The following is a 24,003-nucleotide window of genomic DNA, read 5'->3' as shown; positions in this document are numbered from 1 at the left end:
CAACATTCAAATTGAGCTAATTTTTTTTATAACTTACTGCTTTCAAAAAAATGACGAACTATTTAGCGTTTGATCAGGCCTGACGAGATTTCCCAAATCAATTTTCCGACACGCGATGCATTTAAGATGCTAATCCCTCTTCTATTGGCGATGTCAACTATTCTCAAGAGAAGTTATACGGGCGGGCCTTTGTTATTAATAGTACTTTCGAAACGTTAGTATTAGTATCCAGTTGTCTTTGGTGTCGATCAGTTCGTATAAGTTTCACGACAAAAAAGACAAAGGTAGAATTTAATTAGCCACCTGAACTAGAACTGAAAGTCCATTACAATTGTGCGACTGTGAATTTATAGCTTTCCTCACATATTGCTATAAAAATCACAATACATTGTACTTTAAAGCTTCAAGACAACACTTCGTTGTCTTGTTGTTGTGAGTTGCACCTATAATTTATAACTTCCAGTTATATAGCTGGCGTGTACAATTTTTGGAAAGTTGGATTTGGAAAACCTAACCGATGTTTGAACCTTTGGTAGACACTTTTTTGAATTTTCTGTCTGTAAATATCTAGGTCACAAGGAATGTTTTAATTTTAAAGGGAGAAAACTCAGCTGAACTTTTCTCTGACTAGTACCGTTGGTATCATTGAGTTCGTCATTAAAACCGACTGAAATACAGTATGGAAACAATATAGTGTTGGATTTGTCATTTAAGGAAGACTTGATACTTCAGGCACGCTGTCATATTGTTATGTGTATGTAGTGGCATCTACGGATCCGTTAGGTAGAATACAACTAATCTGTAGATACACAAATTCAATAGATGACACTATAAAGATAAGTTCTGAGAACGTAATTCTACAGCGTTCTGTATGTAACCACAATGGATAACTTTGACTAAAGTATTGCCTAGCACACTTCAACAAAAAAAAATAAGGATAGAATCGATTTCCTTAAAACATGAGCAACAAAGGCTGGTCTGTTACGGTTCAAACATCAGTTTATGGCCTCCAATGCCTGCAAGCTTCATTGTCATTCAAGACTTTGTTGTAGCGTGTTTGCTGTCTAACACGAGGGGCACAGAGGTAACCTATGTTCAAATCCGGGCACTGCTTTCCTCATCCTTTACTCCGCCACTAGAGCAAAGGATAATGAATATAGTAATCCTGTTTTACTCCTTATTCGATTTTTTCAAGTGAATCGAATTCTTTCCGCTGAAAGTTCTTCGAGGCAGTGTAGCGCGGGGGTGCCGAAGTTTGCTGTAAAGGAACTAACTGAAAGTAATCCACGACGAATCTTTTTCAAGGCAGGTGTTACTTGATATAACAGCCACAATCGCACAGGTCCATGCAAGCATGAAGGCTCAAGTTTTATCGATGCCCTATCACGTAACGACCAAAAAATTAAGGCACTCATGAACCAACGGTACGACAGACAGAAGTGTAGGACGCGAGCGTGCTACAATGTTATCTCCAATTAAAACGAATAAGACTTCTAGGTAATGGAAAGTTTCATACCATATTTCTATAATAAAATTCTGGCTGTGATTTTAGAAAGATCTATTCATTGAAGCCTATTGAATTATAATATTTTTCTTAATTTATGGTCCACCCTATACAGGATTGCTCGTCAAATTTTGGACAAACTTCATTCGGCATTCTTTATTATAGCAGAAACGCCTCGAACCGCTATTCTTGCTCATAGAAAAAAGCCAGTTTTCCTTGAAACAACACCGCAAACTCATAAGGGCGGACAACGGCCGGTTGTTTTCCAGTCTCTTGTCCAGTCTAAATGAAGCGCAACATTTGTGTGCATGTACGGTATGCGGCTATATCGAGCACCAATGATTTTATGTGCTAAAGTTAGTTAACAAAACTAAAAGTAAAAATGTTTGCTTCCTTCAAAAAGATTGTTATTATGGCTAGAGAAGCTGCTGTCTGCTAGTAGTTGACTCACATGTTAGACAGGGCAAATGTTATATTCATCTATCGCCAAGTTCTGCCACGTAGTATGACGTCGGCTATTGAATAACTCAATGACCGCCATATTTACAATAGGAAGAATAATAACAACACAATGCGCGTCGTTCTTCGAAGCTAACCCGACCAGACTGGAGCCTGCGTGAGTATACTAGCTATGCATGATTCTGCTTTAAAGAATAACTTATGGTAAGTTCTAATCTATGACCATAATTACCTGTTTTGTCCGAATGACGATAACGTCGTCAAAAATCCTTCGGTCGCTACCATATATGACACGCTATTGACAACAGCGCCATGTGCCATAACGAGTGCTCAACTACATTGTTTAACTTTAAATTGATACGCATACAAATCTGAGGCCAGTAAGTTCTTTAAGTTATTTAAAACTAAGAAGTTTGCATCTGTAGTATCCGATCTCATTTGTGTCCGAAAAGGGGCGACATATATAATTGAGGTGCATACATAAAGTCAATTTAATGATTTCTATAAAATGTAATTTGCCCTACATTTGCCTTTAGAAATTCAGCTTCAAAACAAGGGAAACTAAGAAAAAGACGACGATTATTTTGTTTCGTTATCGCTCGTTTGATGAAAAGCGAAAAAAATGCCTAGGTGTAGAGCTCGATCAATTTACGTTTGATCAAAGAAAAAGTAGCAAAAAACGCAGATAACAGTAAATTTCTGACCCGCGTGTACCTGATAGTATTCAATGAGTATTTGCTAGTAAAAAGTTTAATAGTATTAAAATTTAAAACAAACGTTCGCTTGATAGAAAAAACGAAGTAGCCCATATTGGCCCTGGCCCATATAGTCCAATTTTCCTCTATACGTTACATATCATACAAGCTAGATGTGTGGACTCTGAGGTCGTTACAACCTTGAGGCTCTCTCTGTACCTCGTTCTTCAAATTTACTAAGAAGTAACGAGTAAATCGTCTCCGACTATTATCTGACAGGAAAGTGCGTATTCTATGTAAAGACAACGTTTGCTGGCTTGTTTACAGCTCAAGAATGCGCCCATTTTGAGTGAAACCAAGTTATTAGCCAATATCCATATTCTGATGTGATGTAAGTTGTATACGACATAATCCCGTCAGAACTTTTTCGGAAAGTTAAAATTACTGCCACAGAAGTTTGTCTGTCTGTTCTCCAAACGACTCTGCAGCCGGAGCTAGCTGAAGTGTCTACGGCAAAGCGGCAGTGACGCTGCAGCAGCTCGTTAGTGCACATAAGCCTGTGAATACTCTAGGCATATCTTCAAATAAAATTCAGTCACCGCCTGCAGCCCAGATTCAAATCTGTTTGGTGACTACGCGAGAGTCTAACAAGTCTCGTGTTATATAAAAGGCGCAATATTTATACAGTTTTAAAGACAAAGTATAGCAAACGTTCCAAGTTTAGATGAGTCCTTCTGTGAAGGATATTTGCCTCTATCCTCTATGAGCTTTATGTATGCATCTTGTATTCATCATATATGTACAAATATTTATAAAGCCTAATTGATTTTTTTGGAGTGTGTTGTTTAGGTAAGCATTTCTTGTTCAGTACACTGAAGCTGCTGTAAACACTTCACAGAAAAAGTTTGTTATCTACAGTTTATCTGATAGGCTATAAAATATACAATACGGTTGCAACCGGGAAGAGTTAATCGAATGAGGTAGTAGGAACGGTCCCTGAAACCCGGACCCATAATATTGTTCGTTTGCTGCGAACAGGATTTGTTTCGTAGTTATATAGCAAAATATAGTAAATTTTCGACCGTGACTTGCGACAACTGGCGGTTTTACCATGATATTACATATAAATCCTACATTGTTTTATTGCAACCATCCAGTGCCATGTACATGTCGGGTTCAATTTACCTTTATAGATTGAAAAAGGTGGCATAAAAATTTCTCTGTAGATTGTTTTCTCAAGACTATCATCTGACCCGTGTTAATCAAAAGTAGCTAGTAATCACAATTTACCTAGACTCAATGTTTGTGACCGTTTGCTTCATCTACAGATACCTATAGGCCAGTAAGAGTATGCCTTACTCGTAAAAAGGACGATGCCTGCAGTGTTCCCTCTTAGCGATCGTAAGCCTGCATCACGCATCTATAACGTCTAGCCCTCAGTTAACCATATTTCGAGCGCCTTTTGTGGAAAAAGATCGTCAGTTTAACTAATATCTATATGGCATCGCGCTATCAGAAATGCATATCACTATACTCTGTTCAGGAAGCCTTTAGCGCCCCATGGTGAAATTTCAACGAATACTGTTTAACAAAATTTGAGTACATGATGAGACGAGTTGCCTCTGATGCAATGTGCATGTGGATTCGTTATTTCCAGAAATTTCATTTCTGCTAATTCGCGACTCTGAAGGCGGCACGTAATATATAAGCGTCTGATCGTACGGACCAGTAACTCTGGAAAATAAAGATGTTGTCTCTGATTACTTTTACGGTAAAACAAAAACTGCAACCAAAAAAGTACGACGTATGAAATAGATCCATCAGCGATTCGGTTAGAATCGACTAAATGCATGATACGTTACGGGTTCTCTGTGTGAGTGTGTTTTTTGTTTGTATTTTGGTACTTTAAGGGTCGGCTAAAAAGGTAGCAAATGTAGACAGGCACAAGTGTTTCCGTGCCAATCGTCTTGAGTCAATTCAGTTACACGCTCCTACGGTAGAAAAGTAGAGAGGTAAAATCTAGAGAGAAACGTAATTCCTTTCAACCGGTGGTTGAGTACTAGTTAACTTGGTCTTTGCTGTAACATTGAAAAGTACTTTTTTTTGTACTCACAGTTGTAAAAACATTAGTTATAGGTGAAACTTGTTTCATGTTGCCCAGTTTACGACTAGTTATCGCAGCCGTATATGTATCCAGTTCATAGAAAAGTAGTCCTTGATTTTTGCTTCTACTGAAACATAGTTTATCAAACAGTGATCTTTTCATGAAAGCCAGACTTTACTGTCATCTGAAACAATGGCAATGAGATTTGGCCGAAGCTCTTCTCCGATTTGCACTTGAAAACCCATTTTAAGCTTGTTAACCTATTTCACTTACTGACTAATCGGGACTGTCTTTAACCTACCCTACGTGGGACAGGGAAAGCATCGCATCCCATGAACTGTCGTTAATAGCTCTAAAATGTATGCGCGTGTCCACTGAAAATTCTAGGTATATGTACGTAAATGCGCACAAGTACTCCGCATCAGCCAAAAATGTAGAAACATAGAATGCAATACCGATTAAGAGCGATCTTTCTGGGCTATGCCAGTGCTAGTGAAACTTTGGCGCCAACACAGAGCAGAAAACGTTCTGAGAATAGGCTGTCACCCCCGAATACGAATCAATTGGTAAAAATTTCTTAGTATTGGCTGAAGCGGCCGGTGAATTTTACAAATGATGATATTTCAGTACTCCATAGTAAACAACTGAAATGCTATCGCTATGGGATTACGGAAGCTGGGGTGAACCCTCATCTGCATTCTATTCAAACCACACGCATCGCGCAATGTTGCTTTCATCATAGGCGTCGTTTTTATAATAGAGTATTTTCTTGCCATGACCAGCTCAGCAATCTCTAGGGTAGCCTATAGCTGAAGAAGGCCATTACACATGAACAGGCGGTAGGTATTTCACACTCTGATAGTGTCCACACAAACGAATATTACGATACAATCTTCAAAATATTGAAAATGTGATAAAAGTCACGATGAAATAACCATGTTTTATTAACATGTTGCGCTTATATGTACATTGTTGAAACACAGATGCTCTGCTTTAAGTAGCATTGACAACAATCGATATAAGTAAAAGTGTCAAAAGACGACCGCGACGTTGCAGAGGTTCGAACTTCCTAGCATGGGACACATGCGGATTTATAAATTAATCCTCTTGCAGATTTGTTTACGAAGTTATCGCTAATAAAATCTGTCTATGGTCAAATAAGCCCGTCTAAACTCGATTAAGTCATTTTGTTGTTTCTATATAGACGAACACGCATTTGAAAGCATAACTAACGTCATTTCTGATAAAAATGTTCAGTTTATCAGTGCCAACAACTTGGTTCCAATGAACTCAGTTGACTTTGGCTTGAAACTGGTTTAAATACTTCCCATATCTGCGGAAGAATAGAGGAGCAATCATAAATATATGATAGGCTTAAAAGAGGACTGAAGTTATCCAACTACCATAGTTTACCATTAATAAGTTCACCTAAATTCATTTTGGCTTGCTTGCGTATGTCTGAATGTAGCCAAGAAATTCACGGTAAAACGAAATAACTTTTGCTCGATAGGTTTCTCAACCCTGTAAGATGAAGTCGAAAAAATCCGGATCTACATATGGAGCGCATGCGTTCACCCACTTCTTTACAAACTGGACACTCTCTTGTTACCCCGGCAGAGTTGCCCTTCCTTCTCCCTAGCCCCCGTGAAAAAATCAAAATTGCTTCCATTTTGCTTACCATACTGGAGCAAAGTATGGCGGCATGCGAAAATCTTCGATCACAAGTTGATTTCGTACTTGTCCCGTCTTTGGATAGGTTGGAAATTTTACACTCTCTGTACCTCACTGACTTCAACTGCTAATTAAATAAAGGGTGATCTTCTTAGACGAATGTACAACAAGCTTTGAAAAATTAGCAATTTTTTCCTAGGACCCTATGTAAGTATATCCTGAATACAAAATAAGGGCAAGCTTATTGTGGCACGGTAGCGGATTATGAATCAGAGTGATAGAATCACGATAGCGAAATAGTTGAGACGCTGTAGCGGAACTGCTACAACAGGGTCCCAATCGCAGCTACGTGAGCGTAGATCTGCACTTGGGCTAAAATTTATGTTAACTTGAGTGTAGTAAGAATAAAATCAAGTTAGTGCAAAATTAGAGTGATGAAATAATCCTTTAGAACGATTGGTCCACTCGGCACCTGAACTATGGTTTCTATCATATTTGGGGTGCCATCTGCACTTAGCAGGATTAAAACTGTTCTATTTTCCCCCTTAGCGAGCCTTAACAGCTGTCGCCAGTGGTATTATAAGCGATCAAGACAATATCGATAAGTAACGCTATTTCAGAAAGAAAGAAAGAAACGTATACACTGAGATAGAAGATAAGCATTTACAATGCTCTACCACAAAAACACATATTATACCAATGCTCTAGGCATCGAAAAACCGTGACGTTCTTGAATCAACCAAGTGCCAATTCGAAACTTTTATAGGAATTGCAGCCTGTATGAGAAATGCAGCGTGAATTTATTTTTTTTAGGCAGTTATGTTTACTAAATATATGTGTTCTTAATGTAAACTTAATATTTAGACCGGTGTAAAGGGAATAAGGTTTGCGTATGGTTAAGATTCCCCGTTAAGATAACGAATCCCGCTAAAATCAAATCTTATATTAGACAATGGCCTGTTCTCTTTCGATCGGTATGGAAAGCGATATTAAACGGCATTTGTTGGAATGGAACGATACAATATGCCTCTGAATTGTATTGAATAATTTTTTTAGTGTTTTGTTGCAACAAGTTCCGATATACCTAAAGCTACAGTTTTCACTAGGCGCGATTAACAACGAATCCTGAATAGGAGTTGTCGTCACAGAATTGATACGCAAACCCACGTTTTTATGTAGCCATGACGTTTCAATACGTTTAGATTAGATTTTGCTGAATATCAGTATTCTATGCCGATGACATTTTATAATCTATAATATAAAAATACAGATATGAGATACGTAGTAAATATTTAAGAACACTGTTTTCAAATTTTAGAATCGATTCCCCAGTTGTTTGTATACGTGTGAGTAGATAATAACGACATTGTTAAACTTCAATCAGCTCAATGGGGTTGTCTCTTCGATTTTTAAAAAGATGCTGCTAGAGACGCTTATCTGGGAAGTAATTTATTGCGGATAGGGTTTTTACCCACGAATATCAATAAATGCAATTTTTTTCTAACAGCAACCCCATTGACAAATCTGCAAGCACGAGGTCGAATTGAGATATACACTGGGAGAACTGCATGCCCTATGGCCCCATAGGTCCGGCCTTGTCTCTGAACTATTCCCGTAGTGACTTGATCCTTATAATACCAATTTTTATATATATATATATGGTCATTTTTCATTGTAACTGCAGAGGAAATTCGTCGTGACAATGCCAGGCGTCCTCCGAGATATAGCAGAGGAACAAAAATTACCGATGTAATTTTTTCTTATGCCTCTATCGCTATCGAAGTAACTAATCTTGATTACTTGGTTCGGAGCTTAGATTTTTTTGGCTATAGTAGAGTTCCATTACTGCGAAAACCATTCACATATGATGACTAATCTGTGTGACCAAATCAAATATTTGCTTGAACTCAAAGTAGAAATCAAATTTGGAGCTACTACAACAAGCTTTACTGTCAATTCTTCCATATACTAAATATACCTCCAATGAAAGTTGCAGCTTATAAGGGAACTTTTCTATGAAGGTTCTATGAATTGCCAGCCTTTCTCCGGTAATTCTTTGTGGCTTCCATATACAACTAGAGACTGGGTTAAACCTGTAAAATTCTAATATGGCGTTCCAACTGTTATTTGCAAGTTGAAGGAATTATCATAAATATCGAAAGTTCTTTTGTTTTGCTATGTGAAAATATTGCTATTGTTTTTTTTGGATAACGAAATTTTAGTTTATGTTCTACCATTTTTCAACTGAAAAACAGCGGACAACGAAGAAACCTATCTATGGAGGAGGTGGTTACCCCGTGTTGCATTGTCAAGAGACCTAAAACGAGATTTCTTTTATTCTTGCCTAAATTGAATGTCTCTAGCTATTCTCCTTTATTATTATTATAAGTAGTAGTAACTGTGCAGTGTTACCGGGAAAGAAAGACGTTCTTAAAACGAAAAGAAGCCCCCGGGGAAGTTCGCCTAACCACGGCTGTGGGGAGGAGGCTTTTGCGAGCTGCTATCGAGGCTATCTTGCCTTTATGGAAAAATCGAGTACGTGTAGCTAAGTGAGCGTGGAATGTAGCGCATGCTGCGCGAAATATTAAAAATGGCTACCATAATCACAAAACCAAAAGCAAATAAATAATCGAACTCAATTTTTCTTCCTGAAGTGTTCAAGTGTTTGATTTACGCTCTTCTTATCGGATGATAGGTGAAGCAGCCAGTAGAAACATTACCGAACATATGTCTACTTTCTTTATGGCAAGTACAGATTAAGATCTCAATTTTTGTTAAACTTTTTGAGCAAACAAACACATTGTCACACAAAGGCAATTGGCTCATCCGCCTTGTGAGCAAAAGGTGTAATTCTCGGTTGCAACTAGCCCAAAAAGTACCTTAGTAAAGCGGCTGGATGCGCGTGGAAGTATCGGCCATTCTAGTGGGCTAGAGTGGAGGATTTCAATTTTTTTTTAACTACTACGTACATAACTACGCTTCTGGGTGCACTGCAGGTCACGTCTGCGGTAAGCGAAAAAAAGGAATATCCGCAAACATGATCCTCGAAGGCAGCTTCAGACAGTTTTTATCTCGAGAAACAGATAGTCGGGTCGATCAAACATGTGGAGTAAGAGAAAATCGAGATATCAATTTTACTCAAGCGTTTTGTTTTACTAGGAATGATAAGGGACATAGGCACAAACAGCAATGTACACTGATAACTGAAGGGGGCCTAAGGATCAACAGAAAAAGTGTAAGGGCTATGGGGGATTCCGAAGACACCGAGCGGTGTCTAAAAGAACTGGGTGAGTTGGGCAAAATCGCCCAGCAACTGGTGGCACTTCAGGTTGTTCGAAATGAGAATTACGTTGAAATAGAAGATGACTAGAATCTTGATAAGTCTAAAGGGCAAGAAAGATTAACAATCCAGATTGTAAAATTGTTATGAAAAAGCCATACAAAGACCTTGATTCAAACTGCGTCCTTTAAAAATTATTTTGAGTGGAATAGTAGTACGCGTCGTTAATTCTACATATGGTGTACAAAATTATAGTACACACAAGGTCGCCTAGGCATGGCTTTACTTGTTTGAATCCCTCTAAAGAAGCCGCCCGGGCTGTGGCTTTGACATGACGAATCTGGCATCCGGTGCGAGCTCCAGATACGTACGGGCTTAAATCAATAACGGAACTTTTCATAGGTACCAACCTTTACATTTAATGTGAAATATTAAAAAAATATAAAAAATGATCTTCCTTAATAGTGAATTTTTTTAAGAAATTGATGGACAAGTAGTATTACGATCAACGACATCTAATACAGCAATCTGTTGGCAATAAGACGTCTAATTGAAGTATTTAAATTATGCCCGAAATTGAGGGTTTAACGCTAAGCAAAGGTTTTGCTCTACAGACCCAAAGTCGTATAATTACAGTTATTCCTATAAATCATAAATTTAAAAAAAAACGTTGAAAAGAAACAACATGTCGTTAATTTGGATTTAATAACTTGATATAATAATTATACAGCCATGGAGGGCTTTTGATAAGTTGGTTTCAATGTATAAAGACTAACAGAAAGCGCTTCATAGATCTTTAACATTGTAACGGTTCTGTAAGACATTGTCGGAAACATTCTTGCCATATTTTGGGTTATCTAGGTTCGGATGCGCCTTGAAATTTAAGGCCGAGATATACCGATTTTCGTTGATTTGAAGGACCGTTCGTTTTGGGCATTACAAGTCTTATCATACATCTTTTGAAATTTGGTTCGCAAGGCATCAAACATCTCATAGTAATTCCAACGATTATATAAACATTTCTCTTCATTTCAGACCATTTTTTCGTTAACTAACTAGAATCTTGATAGATCGTTGATAAGTTGTTAGTAATTTAGAAGAATCAGCAACTGTAAAAACGGTGAGTTAAGCTGCAAAACCTTATCAGAAAAATATCCGTTTTTTGACCGTAAATAAACTTACGACTAACCTTTGATCGATCTGTGACCGCCATTCCTTCTGCTTGATTGAATGGGTCGAAAGTCAACTTAGACCTTATGCTGTGATATGTTTGCATAATGTATTATTGCTCTTGACGGGTTTACTTAGTTGAACATTTGAGAGAGCTAAACCTCCCGTCGATATTGTCTTTAATTCTTAAAACACAGATGCATATTTCACAACTCTTCGCAAGCGGCTCGAAGGCCTCTCTCTTATTAGAATTACTTGCGATATTGGCAGGATATTAGAAAAAACGGCAGAGCTTAACGTGACAAACGGAGGCAGCTAAAAAAGTACCCCGCTAGGTACTTTAATAAATGAATATCATACTGGTAATTCTCCGGAGCTCAACTTTATGCCTGTTTCATTCCGTCGTGGGGGTTATGGGCTTCAAAACCTTCCAAATTTTGTATCCTGACACACTTGCAGGGTGCTATGAGGCTGCGCGTTGATAGTCTATTACGATAATAAGAAGGACTATTGTTGCATCTATAACAATACTAAACGTCGCAGTCATGAAAACTTGGGCTTGAAAATGTTAACCACGTTAGTTTAAAACTTCTCTAAATAGCAAGTACTTATTAGTACGGCGAATCTCTTAATGCCTCATAGTGATACAGTAAATAACACATTATTTGTAGAAAAATCTGAAGTAACGTTTTATTGAAATACGAAAAATTGTTTTCTATCGTAGGTCTTTTAGCCCATTATGGATGTGTGGGTATGGTGTGTTTTTAGAGAAAAATATCTACATGCTAAATAAAAATCAATGCTTTCTCACGTATAACTAATTGCATGTCTTTCTACAAACGTCTTTTACGGCCACTGATTTCATGAAAAACATGGCGGTTACTATTCTGGTGATCTTGGAATCTTTAACCGAATCACATATGCCCTTGGTTTATTTATCGGCTTATTTATAGATTAGCTATAGTTCATGTTTTGCAGGTGGAGTGAAATTAAGCTGGGTCTGCTTCCACGTAGGATAACAATAAGCATAGCGTCAAAGGAGCAATGATCGAGAAAGCCCCTGGGGTGAACCCTTAGTGACGAGTAGCGAACGTTATGCTTTGGTCTTAACATGCTGCATGAAAATGAGAAACTTAGTCATAATATTATGATATCAATGTACCCTTTTTGTAGAAACGTAGGCTATTCAGTCGCCTCAATAAACACAGCTGAGACGCAAAACACACAAAAACGTGGCAAAAGAGCATGTGTCTACATAAGCGAGAACAAAATGGATGCACCTAGCAACTAAGCAGAAACTTCAAGTTGCCACCAGAACCTTCTATTATTTTCTTGGTCCTGTTCAACTCTTATAACGACCACAATGTCCCAACGTTTTACGGGTCTTGATCCGACAAGCTCGACCGGGTCGTCAAAGACCACTACTGATGTTTAAACTCTCACACCTCATGGACGCGTTTGTGACGGACTTCGGACTGAGACTCGTACTTAAAAGTAATTAAATAGAGTAGGATCACAGATAGAACACATGAACGCCTGCTCAGAGCCTGCGTGCAGCATCACGTAGAAAGCGGTTATTATTAGATATTTGTGGTTACTGGCAGGTCGCCTGAAGCGGGATATCGTTTCAGAAAAGAGCTAATATGTGTTTCCTCCTAAATCGGAATGTACCCTCCACGCAGTCTCTCTTTACTGGTCGGGTCAGTTCTTTGAAGAATAAAGCAACCATTCGTATCACCAAAGTTTTTAGTAGTGCTTTGCTAAACACCTCGTCCACCTCTGTGTTGAACCAAGTCACAAAAACATGTTATACGGCATAGGCCTACACGAATATAGATATATAGAATATAGCAGAATATAAACTGCGACCTATACAGACCGCCTTCTATGCCTGACCCATGTGTCTGCGCGCTAGGGATTGGATACGGTCTTTATCACTAATGGGCAATAATTCAGGAAATAAGGCCCCGAACAACGCGTTTCCGAAATTTACAGAAAATCACTAGACAAAGGTGACTGTGAAGCCTAATCCCTGGCAAAGGGAGTGAGATGCTGACCTAGTATATTTGCCTTCGCTCCAGATGAGCTGCAGGTGTTTCGGCTGACCAGTCTAAAAGCGGTCTAGTCCGCGGATTTCGATTATTTACAGTCTCTAATAACCTATCTATTATTTCACCTGGGAGCGATGCATAACAACGCAATCGTTGCTATGTATCAATAAAAGGCATCGTATGTTTGCTTCGTCATTTGATCATGTACGTTGCGTATCATTTCAAAAGCAAGTAGTAACTAATAATATGTGGGACGGAACAGGAGTTCCATGAAGTCCCCATGGTGGTGAAGTGGGAACGCCCTTGCTAAATTCAGAAGTATCTTCTATTGTCCAAATTCGAAGTCGGATCGAATTTGTAGATCCGATCGGATATTCAAAGTCACCTTTGTAGACCCCGAAGTTAGTAAGTATTTGGGTGATAAAAAAGACGATGGATCTTGTCATACGTACTCCCGTTTAATCTTTCTAGATTTCTGGTATTGAACTTCTTATCCGAACTTCTTTAAAGTAATTCTAAACAATGCTATTAGGCCTGTTACTGATGGATCAGCATTTAGAAACGTTTCGTGGATTTGTCAGCCCCTCATCGCCACTTCCTGCAACATCTAGCGAACAGAACTTACGCTAACAATAAAAGTAAAAGATAAACACATTTTTCTTAAGAACACTTTAATAGCAACTATGGTACGTCTTTTTCACTATATAGTTTAGACTCAATTAGACGGTGGAGACCAGACAATCAAATGAAACAACGGTAAAATGCTCCTTTTTAGCATGTTCTGGAGAGACGCGACCCCATAATACTGAAAACTGTGACGGACGTATGACGCAGTCTGTTCACATCTTCGCAGTTCGAGTAAAGTATGAGCAAGTATAAAAATCGACTCTGGCCTCATATAATTACGTGAAATCTGTGCCTTTTCGAAGTGTATAGTCCAGGCGAACTGGACTACATAATGTCCTATTTTGCCGTAAGAAACAAACTAACCTACAGTATTGCAAATGGATATAATTACGAAGGTAGGCTACCTAGGACAAGGTAGCAAGCAAAACTTCTTTCTTTTGCAAGAATGCACTTTTCATACGTCTGAACCTCTTCTAGCTGGGAATTGACTATTTCTATTAGTTGGTTATTCAACTAAGATGGAAACGGCGTTTCGAACATAAGCGGCATAAATTCTCGCACCTTTTGTAGCCTTGGGAGAGACTGCGTGTTCTTATATATTAGATTTCAGTCTTTCATTATACATGTAAGTACTGTATATGCTGATGAATTTAGAAAAATTTGAAACTTCCATTCTTAACTCGGCGCTCTTTTACCGCCCATATTCCCTTAGTTCTGCATAAGAAAATTCTTGCTGATTTGCCGCTTGACTATGCGAGTTAACCGTACATATCGAAACAATTTCGCTATAACAAAACCGTTCGAAAAACTGCTGCGTACAAATCTGCAGACAATATCGAATCTGACCTTTTCGTATTTAGAAAAAAACAAAAAAATCCGTTTACCTACGCGCGCTTAGAATGGTGGACTGTAAGAAATAACATAAATAGGTAACCACGCTTTCGGTGGCTACCCAGTACAAACCACCTATAGTCCGTCATGCAGCTGTTTACGTGTTTGAGTTCCTTTGTCTTCCATTAACTTCACTACGCTTGTTGTACTTTGATTAAAGTTCTATTTTTATAGTTATGATAGCTACTGATCGAGAACCTGCAATCTCGAGACCATGACGCTAACGTGAAAAGAACAGAAAGAACATTTTGCAGTACATTCGGCGTATTTACCGAAAATTCGATGAACCCCCTCTTTGCCTTGCTTTGAGTCGTTTTTCGTAATATAAATATGTCTTTTCTTTTAAGTTTTATGAGAAGTAATATCCCGATTGTTACTTGTCATAAAACTCATATCGTTACTCTACCTGCCTGCTACCGGACGGCCCCACGCGTGTATAGCATTTGACTGCTGTTACCCATAAGCACCCAGTATGACAATTGGCGTCTTCATTCATTTCCAGCATATGATCCACACTGAGCCTATACATACCCAACCCTGTTAACCCTAAGTAAAGCACGTCGGTTCTGGGTCCGTTTTCTATGCGATAGTTTTACACTGCAATCATCCTGTTTATTGTTCTACTGCAGTTTCCTCATTGTAGCCTATCCATCGCCTTATTTTATTGAATCTACGGCAGTATTCAAGCGATCCCGCTTAGTTACTACCTTTCACCCAGCCATTCTGATCATCCTCTGTCGCGTGAGGCGCACGTCCCGTTCAGTGGTGCCAATTATCGCTACGTTTAATTAGTCAAAGATCTCAAAGTGAAACTGACTTTACTTCTAGGCTACTCGATAAATTGAACGCAAAAACAGTATGGCGACATCAATATATTTTTTTAAGATCGAATTTTGTGTTTATCGTATGTTGAGGTGAAAAACAACTTGTACTGTTAAATGTAGTTGACCAAACGGCTAGGTAAATTATTTTTTTGGAGTCTACATTCGAGCCTATGGGCAACCCAGCTATATATATTAGTACAGGACAGATTTTTCTCGCTACTTTTCGCCGTCGTGCCCTCAGGCCAAGCCAAGTCGGAGCTGCTTTCTTATAGCTTGTAACAATGCTAAAGGGTCGCGATCGACTGGAAAGCCTGTAGCACTTTACCAGCATACAATATGCTATTATTTCCCTATGATTCACGGTGCTTCACGAATAGATTGTGCCATTTATTCCTTCTACAACTATGTAAGATTCACTTTTAGAATGGCAACATAACTGCCACTTCCGTCCCTCAGATGTCAATCGCAGAGTATCACGCAGGAGCTCTACAGCCCTCTTATTACTGGAAAAATAAGCTAGGGATGTGAGGGATGAGTTGCCAAGAGATGTTGGTATTTAGATTGTCTGCTTTTGACAGACTAATTTTAAAGAACACTAGACTTAAATTAATGTTAGATTAGTGGCAAGCTGACCATTTTCTAAGACGGGGATGCTCCTAGGTATCCAAACGTTTTTACAAATGTGTTTACTGGGTGCAATTGTCACTCACAAGTATTCTATAATAGGACTTTGAATGGTCATTTACGAATCTTTATTGTTGCTCCCGATCCGTTTCGAATTTTCCTCTGACTAGCTTCTGAGGCTTGAAAATTGTGATCGTCTTAGATCGATTAGATCTGATTGAAACTAAAGTCTCAGTTTGTGGATTATTCGGTGCTGGTTGAGGCGGTAGCAGGGCAAGTATTACGGGCCAGCTTTAGATAAACCCCATTTCCGAATAAGGACTTCCTCTCAAAATGTTTTTCGCAAAAATATTTCTTAAAAATAAGGAAAAGGAATGTTCTTTCCGTCTACAGTATTGCAACAATGCTGATATAGGGCCGCATATAAAGGCTGTGTGACTATAAGGCCAATAGCGTGCATCTCTTCGAAGAGACTTTAACGCTAACGGTATAAGAGCCATTCCCACCCGAGAGTCGGCCAAGAACCAAAAAACCTTTTTTCACTTTTTAGGTTTTCGGAGAGGCGACGTTCGTTAGGATCATTGTGCTGCTGACGCTATCTTTGATGTGATGAAATAAGGTTATCGACGAAAAATCAATTTAAATAAATCCGATGAAAGAATTTTCTTTTACTAAAATACAATTGCTACAACTACATGCTCAGAGATCTGCTGCAGTTTTGCCAAGACTGACAGATAACTGTAATCATAAACCATTTTAAGTTCATGCAGAAAAAAAAATAACGCAACGTTAGGCAGAGTCAAAGCAATGTCTCTTTCTGGGCCGATGGTATGCCTTTGACAAAATTATATACGTGTACTTGACAAACACGTTATAACCTCTAAGAGCTTTACGTGCGTTCGTGCGCGAGACTCGTTGAGGCTGTATCCTAAAGCTCTCCTTAGCGCTTTGGTACTGTACTGCATGCCGCACTCATCGCTTTGTCAACCAAGTCAAATTGTGCTCATATCTTTCTTTGCAGCTTAGATAGCATGTTATGGTATCATTGAATACAGTATATTATTGTCAGCGTCGAAGACGTACACATTTCTAAACAGGCATCCATGTTGATGGGCAATTAGTACTTGAGTTCAATTAAAAACCTAGTAAATGTTAATTGTTTGAGCTTCTAATGTTAGAATATCTAACCTGATAGTTCCGTTTAGGTAGCACTGTATGCCTTAGCAACCACAAAATGGTTTTTAAAGAACCACGCCCTATATGTCTCGATAAAATGTTAAATAATTTACTTTTATAAATATGCTAACCCCTTTGAAATAAAACCAAGGTGACTAAATGTAGTATTTCCAATGCAGTTGCGACTTACTCAGAAAGCGAGTGTTGTGAGACTGCGAAGGATTGGAACGGTTCGGTGATTCGGTGTGCATGTGCAGGAAGAACCCGAAAAAAATTGCATAGTTTGATAACCTATTGCATAGATTATAATACATTTTCAATTGGGCTTAGTTTTCCTCGTTTCATCCATAATTTGTTCATGATATGCTTCATGAAGCAACCAAAGCCGCATTATAAATAAAGCTTTGGAAATCTAATCCTATTGAAATTCTCAACCTAATTCACATACGTGAGGTAGGAACAAGATACACACGCATCCGTTAAAATGGGGTGTGCTGTTTGGTGGGACACCGTTTCTCATAGGAAGTTCTTTGAAGACCTAGTTTTAGCTTATCTATATCGGCCTTCTTATCAATACCAACTACGTTTTGTCTTTGACGGCAGTTCCTTCCGTTGTCACGATTGAAGTTCCAGAGGTTTCACTGCCGATTCTCCACAATTTTTTTTAGGTCACTCCGGCAATTTGCATAGGCTTTAGTTACTTAATAATCCAGAGTCTTTAACTGTTTGGGTCAAAAAGGAGCTTTCGCTTCCGGGTTGTGTTACAGACAATATGTTGGAGCTTTACGATTTTACAAAGTATTCTTGATTATCCAAGCATCAGGTGCGGGTCCTGGATATATTGACGAAGCTGACCTTCTACTTATGTGTATTCAATACAGGTGACTTTATTTATTGATTTTGGAAATTGTATTGCGTTAATGTCACCAGAGGAACGGAGTAAACTGTCAGCACTAAAGCCGAACTAGTAACTACAACGGGGTTAGGAATTTTGAGCCTTTAGGCGATGACTGACTGGTCGGCATAATCATACCGTGATGACTGCACTAGAAAAGTCTAACATCGTAAACCACTTTGCCTTAAACAGTCCTATACACGTAGACGTATGAATACAACTTTAGTAGATCTTTAAAACCTTCTTCATTGGATCTAATCCGAATCCTGAGAAGCTGGTCACATGCGTGCACAGTCTACCTAAGGAGACCGTCACTCCGACCACCAAAAAACGAAGCAGTGTATTAGGGTATTTTCACAGCGTGTAGGTATTTGCTAAAGATCGCAGTCACATTTACATCGTTCAAAGTCGATATTCTTGGTGTCTGTCAAGAGAAATCTGGTTTCACGCGTGGTGACGAAATCAGAATGCGAAACGGGGACAGATGTGAGGCTCAAGAAAACTCGTCCACGCGTTACAAGATTTGTCTGTTGGTAGATAGGCACTATTGAACTTAGCCCTATATATAAGAATCATTTAGGCAGCTGTCAACTGCGGAAAATAATAATTAAACGAAGTATAAATAAGTATTATAAACATCCCTATTTAAAACTCTGCTTGAACTAAGTTGGGTTGCTGAGACCATTGTTGAAGCGGCCGCTAAACGTACCCTATTTGTTTTAGCGTTAACATTGCAGTGTTGAAGGAGCAGCTTCGACACTTATATTTAGGAGCTTAACATAGAAGAAATGCTCGACGGAACTAGCAGAATTCCAATTAATTGACCAAAATGTCTTTCTGGATACATTCAGCGGAGCGGGCAGTGTGTGGGTTTCGAACCGATGAATCACAGCACATCTTTCTCCGGCGGTGTATGGCAACGAGCCAACGACTCGACAGCAATCAAGACTCTTTGTCGCTATCAAACGTACATAACGTGCCGTTTAAAAATGGCCTAAAATGAAACAGTGTTCAATAAGCGAACATAACGACAAAAAATAGCTACGACGACGCAGGTTCCGTTCGGCCACTAGGCCACTTGCTGGCGATGGCTAAATCCTATAGAGGTATGTTGTTCGAGGAGAGACTTTCATAGTTCATTGTGCACAAGAATTCTTTACTCAAATTCGAATTAAATTATGAATTCCTTTATTTATTTTATGATTATATAATTATGAATATCAGAGGTCAACAGTTTTTACGAAACTTGCTTCAAACTCAATACGAGTTGTTCACCCTTTTTAATATATATATATATATATATTATGAAAAAAAATTGCAATAAGTAATTACTTTCTACTCTATTTCAGAACAAGGATATACATGTGTATATGCATTCCCCGCGTTAAACTCCTGTGCTTATTGTCCTGATTCTGAACGATAATAGGAACAGCAGCCAGTATGCAGTGGTTGTTCGGAGCTCTAGTTGGCTGTTATTTCATCACAATACTCAATGTTTGCCACTTCCTAGAAACTTTCCGAAATCGTAGCAGTTCTCCTTGGCACCGACGATCTTTAACGATCCTTTAGAGTAACTTTTTAGTTAAGTTTAACGACCCTGTCCCGCTTTTGGCCTCTTTTAATTCAGCAATTGGTCATACTAAACACCCCCTCCCCCCACCCCACCCCCTTCACACGTTTCCATCTCATCTCTATCCTCTTATGTTTTAGGTCTTTTAGTTCTTTAAAAGGTTCATGTGTACATCTCTTTTACGGCAATCAGGCTCCGTTTTAAGAGTTTTCAACGGTAGGTTTCGGCACGAGGCAAAATTTTCTAACTCTCGTGCTGGGTTGATGCTTTTTTAATACTAGTTCGACTGAGCTCTCCGTCTGCCTCGAGAAATTCCTCGTTTGTAAATCCTGTTTATTACAGCGTGGGTATATAAATGGTGAGTTTAAATTGAAGAAACCCTCAAGTTCTACGGCACTATGTCCCACGCGCCGTTTTCGGAATTCCCTGTGCCTTGTCTGTTTCCATGCTTCTTCCAGGCTCCTTTTATTTTTCTTGATATTTTCCAGCTTCATGAAGTCCGTTTTTATTTGATTCCAATCAATCCGTCAAGTCAACGAATCCGTCAGCACACTCAAATTGCACCAACCCTCATATTGCGTTCTTAGTCTTCCCTTCAAGCTCTCGGACATGACTAATTCCCCTTAACCCTAATATTCGTTAGGCCAGTATTGTCAGCTTACCATAATGTGACACGTCTCCCTGTCTGTTTCAAAAAATCCGGTTGTTTTGATAACAACTTCCCCCTCTTTCCCCTTCTGTTATACTTACTTTCCAACTTTAAGAACTCAACTAAATAAACTCTTTAACCGTTTTCGTTTTTGCTTCTTTGGATTTTTCCTTATTCCTCTATGAAACTCCTACGCCATCGCCGATTGTCGCCAACAACGAAATTTTAGATACTTTAGATAGGGATGTGGTAGTGTTATTTATTATTGGTGTTTCAACGTTAACAGTAATAAATTGCCCTTTAAATTGAATGCCCTTGACTTGTCATTGCATAGCAGGCGGACCAAATGTTATACCTCCATTGTTGTGTTCACTTCTTTCAAGCCGGTGGTCTGTTCCCTGCGAAGAGTCGCGAATTTCTCTTTTATTTATTATTATAGCGAACTTGAGCACAATGACAATGTTATAAAATAGGGATATCTGTAAGACAAGAAGTACATATGGACAGCTGAACTACGCCACTTGATACGAGCCGAACTCTGATGGCCCAGAGCGGTCTAATTGTCGCATGCGTCTGATTGAATGACATTATAAAAGTTCGCATTCTCGCTAGGCTTCCAGGTAGCCATATTTCATTTTGAAGTGAAAGCACCTGGAGTTGGCGGAGAAGGGCTTCAATTATTCCCCATAAATGTCGTATTACTTAAACGAACGAGGTATGCATGGCCGATTTCGCTTTACATTAAAAAAATGAACTAAAATTCCATCCATTGTGCGCGATACTTGATGGGTCAGTAGGTAACGTATTTGCGTGCTAACCATAGGTCTATGTTCGAACTCTGGTATAGACAGTTAGCCGTCTGTCCGATAGAACGCCCGGAAACATGGATATTTCTTATATTATTATTTCCTATATGATAATATCAATTTTGTAACACCACTCTCGTTTAGAACAGCCAGCGAAGTCATGTGGATCCCGTAAAAAATTCATCTTCGCACGGTTGCTACTCAAGTAGTTCCTACAGATATTCACGCATCGTTTCAAGCGAGGTCTAACGGTGCAGAAAGGTTAAACGAATGACGGTTTCACTTGGGAGGTTCACTTTTATTGTGTATACGAATAAACAGGGCTGCTAGTCACAGTTTGGTATGAAATAGGGTTTCGTTCCAGATATCTTTCGACCTTCCGTGCCAGCAGGCTTAACCCAGTTTGCTATATGCTAAGGCATCTGAAAAGCTATTTTTCAAATAGAAACAATTGTTGTACGAATGATATCAGTTGATCCTGCGACAAACCCATCAACCCGGTTGGGTCAGGTCACATCACTGTGCAAGCTTTGCTTTAAATAAATAATTTCGATGCAAACATTCTATGTGATTGTCGAAACAAATACATTTCATATGACTCGATAAACCATATTATACCCAGTGTTTTACATAACCTAACGCACAGTTCGGCGGAATTTATGGAAATCGGCAATATATTTTGTTTGCCTTATTGTTCGTTACAAAACTATGCTTATTAAATTATAAGCATAGCTTCGTGACTATTTTAATAATCATATTGAAGTTTTGTAGTGTTTTAATAATAGGAATTTCTTTGTTTTTATAACGCAAAACAGGGTTACCTACAATGAAGACAACCTTGCATTCATTATCTTCATATATCTGGGATAGTCCGTTAGTGATATAGAAACGTCTTTCTCTACGACACCTTTCAGAGCCCAGCCAACTGTAAGGAAACTGGTTATGGATTTTACATAGCACTAGCTATCAATCCTGCAAAATAAAAAAGCTACTGGCCCTATTCAGGGTGATAGGTGCTGAAGTACAAATCCATGAGCATAATTAAAACGACAGTTTACACCTCCTTCAACATATTTTCTCACAAAAGCGATTTAAATTCTCATCGCTACGAAGTCCTGATAAACGCGCCTGAGTACGTCTCAAGTGACGAGAACAAAGGCCTACCTGTTCTTGGTAAACACTTGGTTTTAGATGCAGTAGACCTAGCTATACGAGTGCCGTGCTTGTTTGTGATGCGAGACGCGATGAGAAATTCAAACGATGGTGTAAATTTTTCGTCTGACGAATCACCAGATACCACTGGAGGTGTTAGCTAACAACAACATGCTATAACAGGTACAGATATTTTCCCGGAGCGATTTTTTCTTAAAAATAGCACTACATCAAAGAAAAATGTCTGTATTGCTGGTCACAGAATAATCCATAGACCTAGTCCGATGCGTTTGATGCAATAAATGAAGCTAACATCTGGGCTTTACTTTAACATATACAAGTGTGTGATTAATTTTTCTGACACAGCGTTTAAGCACGAGGCCACAATTTCAACTATAAACGAGTTGCTTTTGAACGTATGAGTCCTAGGACCTACATCTCTGGAACTTTTAGACACGTTATCAGCCTTGTAAGCAAAGATGAACCCAGCAAGGCCTGTCGAGTTTCTAGTCTTTGCTTTTTAAAAATTAAAAACTCGTATTCGACAGAATCTTCTCGTGCTAGCAAAATTTTACACTTTGGGACTGTGGTACATTTGCTATAACGCCTATATGACATGCCTACTATAACGTGGCAATGTCCTGCGGCGGGCTGTCCAAGTTGTACTGAGGATGTAAGCCGCGGAGAAACTATGAAACCATTTCTGCGGAAGCAATAGATTTTTAGATTCAACCAACAACAAATAATCTCGCTCATCAAACGTTGACCCTCACTGCAAATAGGAGTCGAATAATCAACTTAAATTCCCCGAGGGAGAATTTTAGAGTTCAGTGGGAAAGTTCGTAGTGTTGCGGAAGAAACCTCCCCCCAAAATGCATAGGTAACCATTATGTCGTGCACACGTAATGTTAATCTTTGTACATGTTGGCTATATCTAAAATAAGCTCAAACTTTATAGATTAAGTACTGCTATGGAGCGCTCATTAAGAGCTTTCCCATAAAACTTGAACATCTGACAGTTTTTTTACACTGGATATGAGATATGTATAAAAATAATTTTCTTTAAACGAGCGCTGCTGCTTAAAAATATATTTTCATCTAGCTGGTTAGAAGGTTACAGTTTCTGGCCGAAAAATTGGCCTGGCATTACTGCCGCCTAAGTGTTTTACGGCAAACGCATCGTTATTACTGACTTCAACCTTGTAGGTGTGTCTATCATGTCTTTTTAACATGGGCTTATTTAATCAGAACGGCGAAATCAAGAAAGCCTACACTTTTCTAGCCACACTAGAAAATTTGCATACCTGGCTGCTTTCCGCTAAAAAGTACAGTTGCGTCAACAAAGGTCGTATGTGGGGTTGAAGGTAGGTAAATGGCGTCCGGCTAGAACTTAGATTGTTTTAGTGGTTTAGAACTGGAGACTTCGTTGGTAAAACGGGTGAGGCTCAAAACAGTAAAGCACGCTTAAGACGGGAGAAGCAGATGTACTATATAGCCTGTTATTCGACAATTCAATCCAGTCATTTCAAATGCTTTCTACACAATTACAGTGAGGTCGTTGCCGTTGATCTGAATCGTCTACATACACTAGAAGATATGCTAAAATGTAAAAGATAGAAAATCATAGACATGTTCAAAAGTTTTGTGAACTATTCTACCGTAAATTTTTTACACGCACGAAAGCGTTGTGACAGACATACTTCATGAAACTATAATATCAGTTTTCATCATTATTTATAAAATCTGACTCTAACCTATGCATTCTTCATATTTAGGTATTAATTAGTTCTCAATTGGTCTCTAACTGCGGCGGTAAACCTCCTGCGTTAATGGTCCGAATAATACATTAAAGGTC

General features: G+C 38.8%; 2 long non-coding RNA genes across 3 annotated transcripts in view; one reads left to right on the top strand and one right to left on the bottom strand.

Annotated features, from left to right (window-relative positions):
* LOC147757091 (uncharacterized) overlaps positions 1-24,003 on the bottom strand; it is a 131,334-nt gene that overhangs the window by 84,993 nt on the left and 22,338 nt on the right. The window lies entirely within an intron of this gene.
* Positions 1,917-20,474, top strand: LOC147757092 (uncharacterized). Its single transcript, XR_015324816.1, has 3 exons — positions 1,917-2,120; positions 18,823-19,077; positions 19,321-20,474. It is a non-coding gene; the product is annotated as an uncharacterized LOC147757092 (long non-coding RNA).

The sequence above is a fragment of the Varroa destructor genome, unplaced genomic scaffold (assembly GCF_002443255.2).
Source record: "Varroa destructor unplaced genomic scaffold, Vdes_3.0 BEIS01000003.1, whole genome shotgun sequence".
NCBI lineage: Eukaryota > Metazoa > Arthropoda > Arachnida > Mesostigmata > Varroidae > Varroa > Varroa destructor.
Note: the sequence above shows the minus strand (reverse complement) of the source record. Positions and strands in the feature narration are given on the sequence as shown.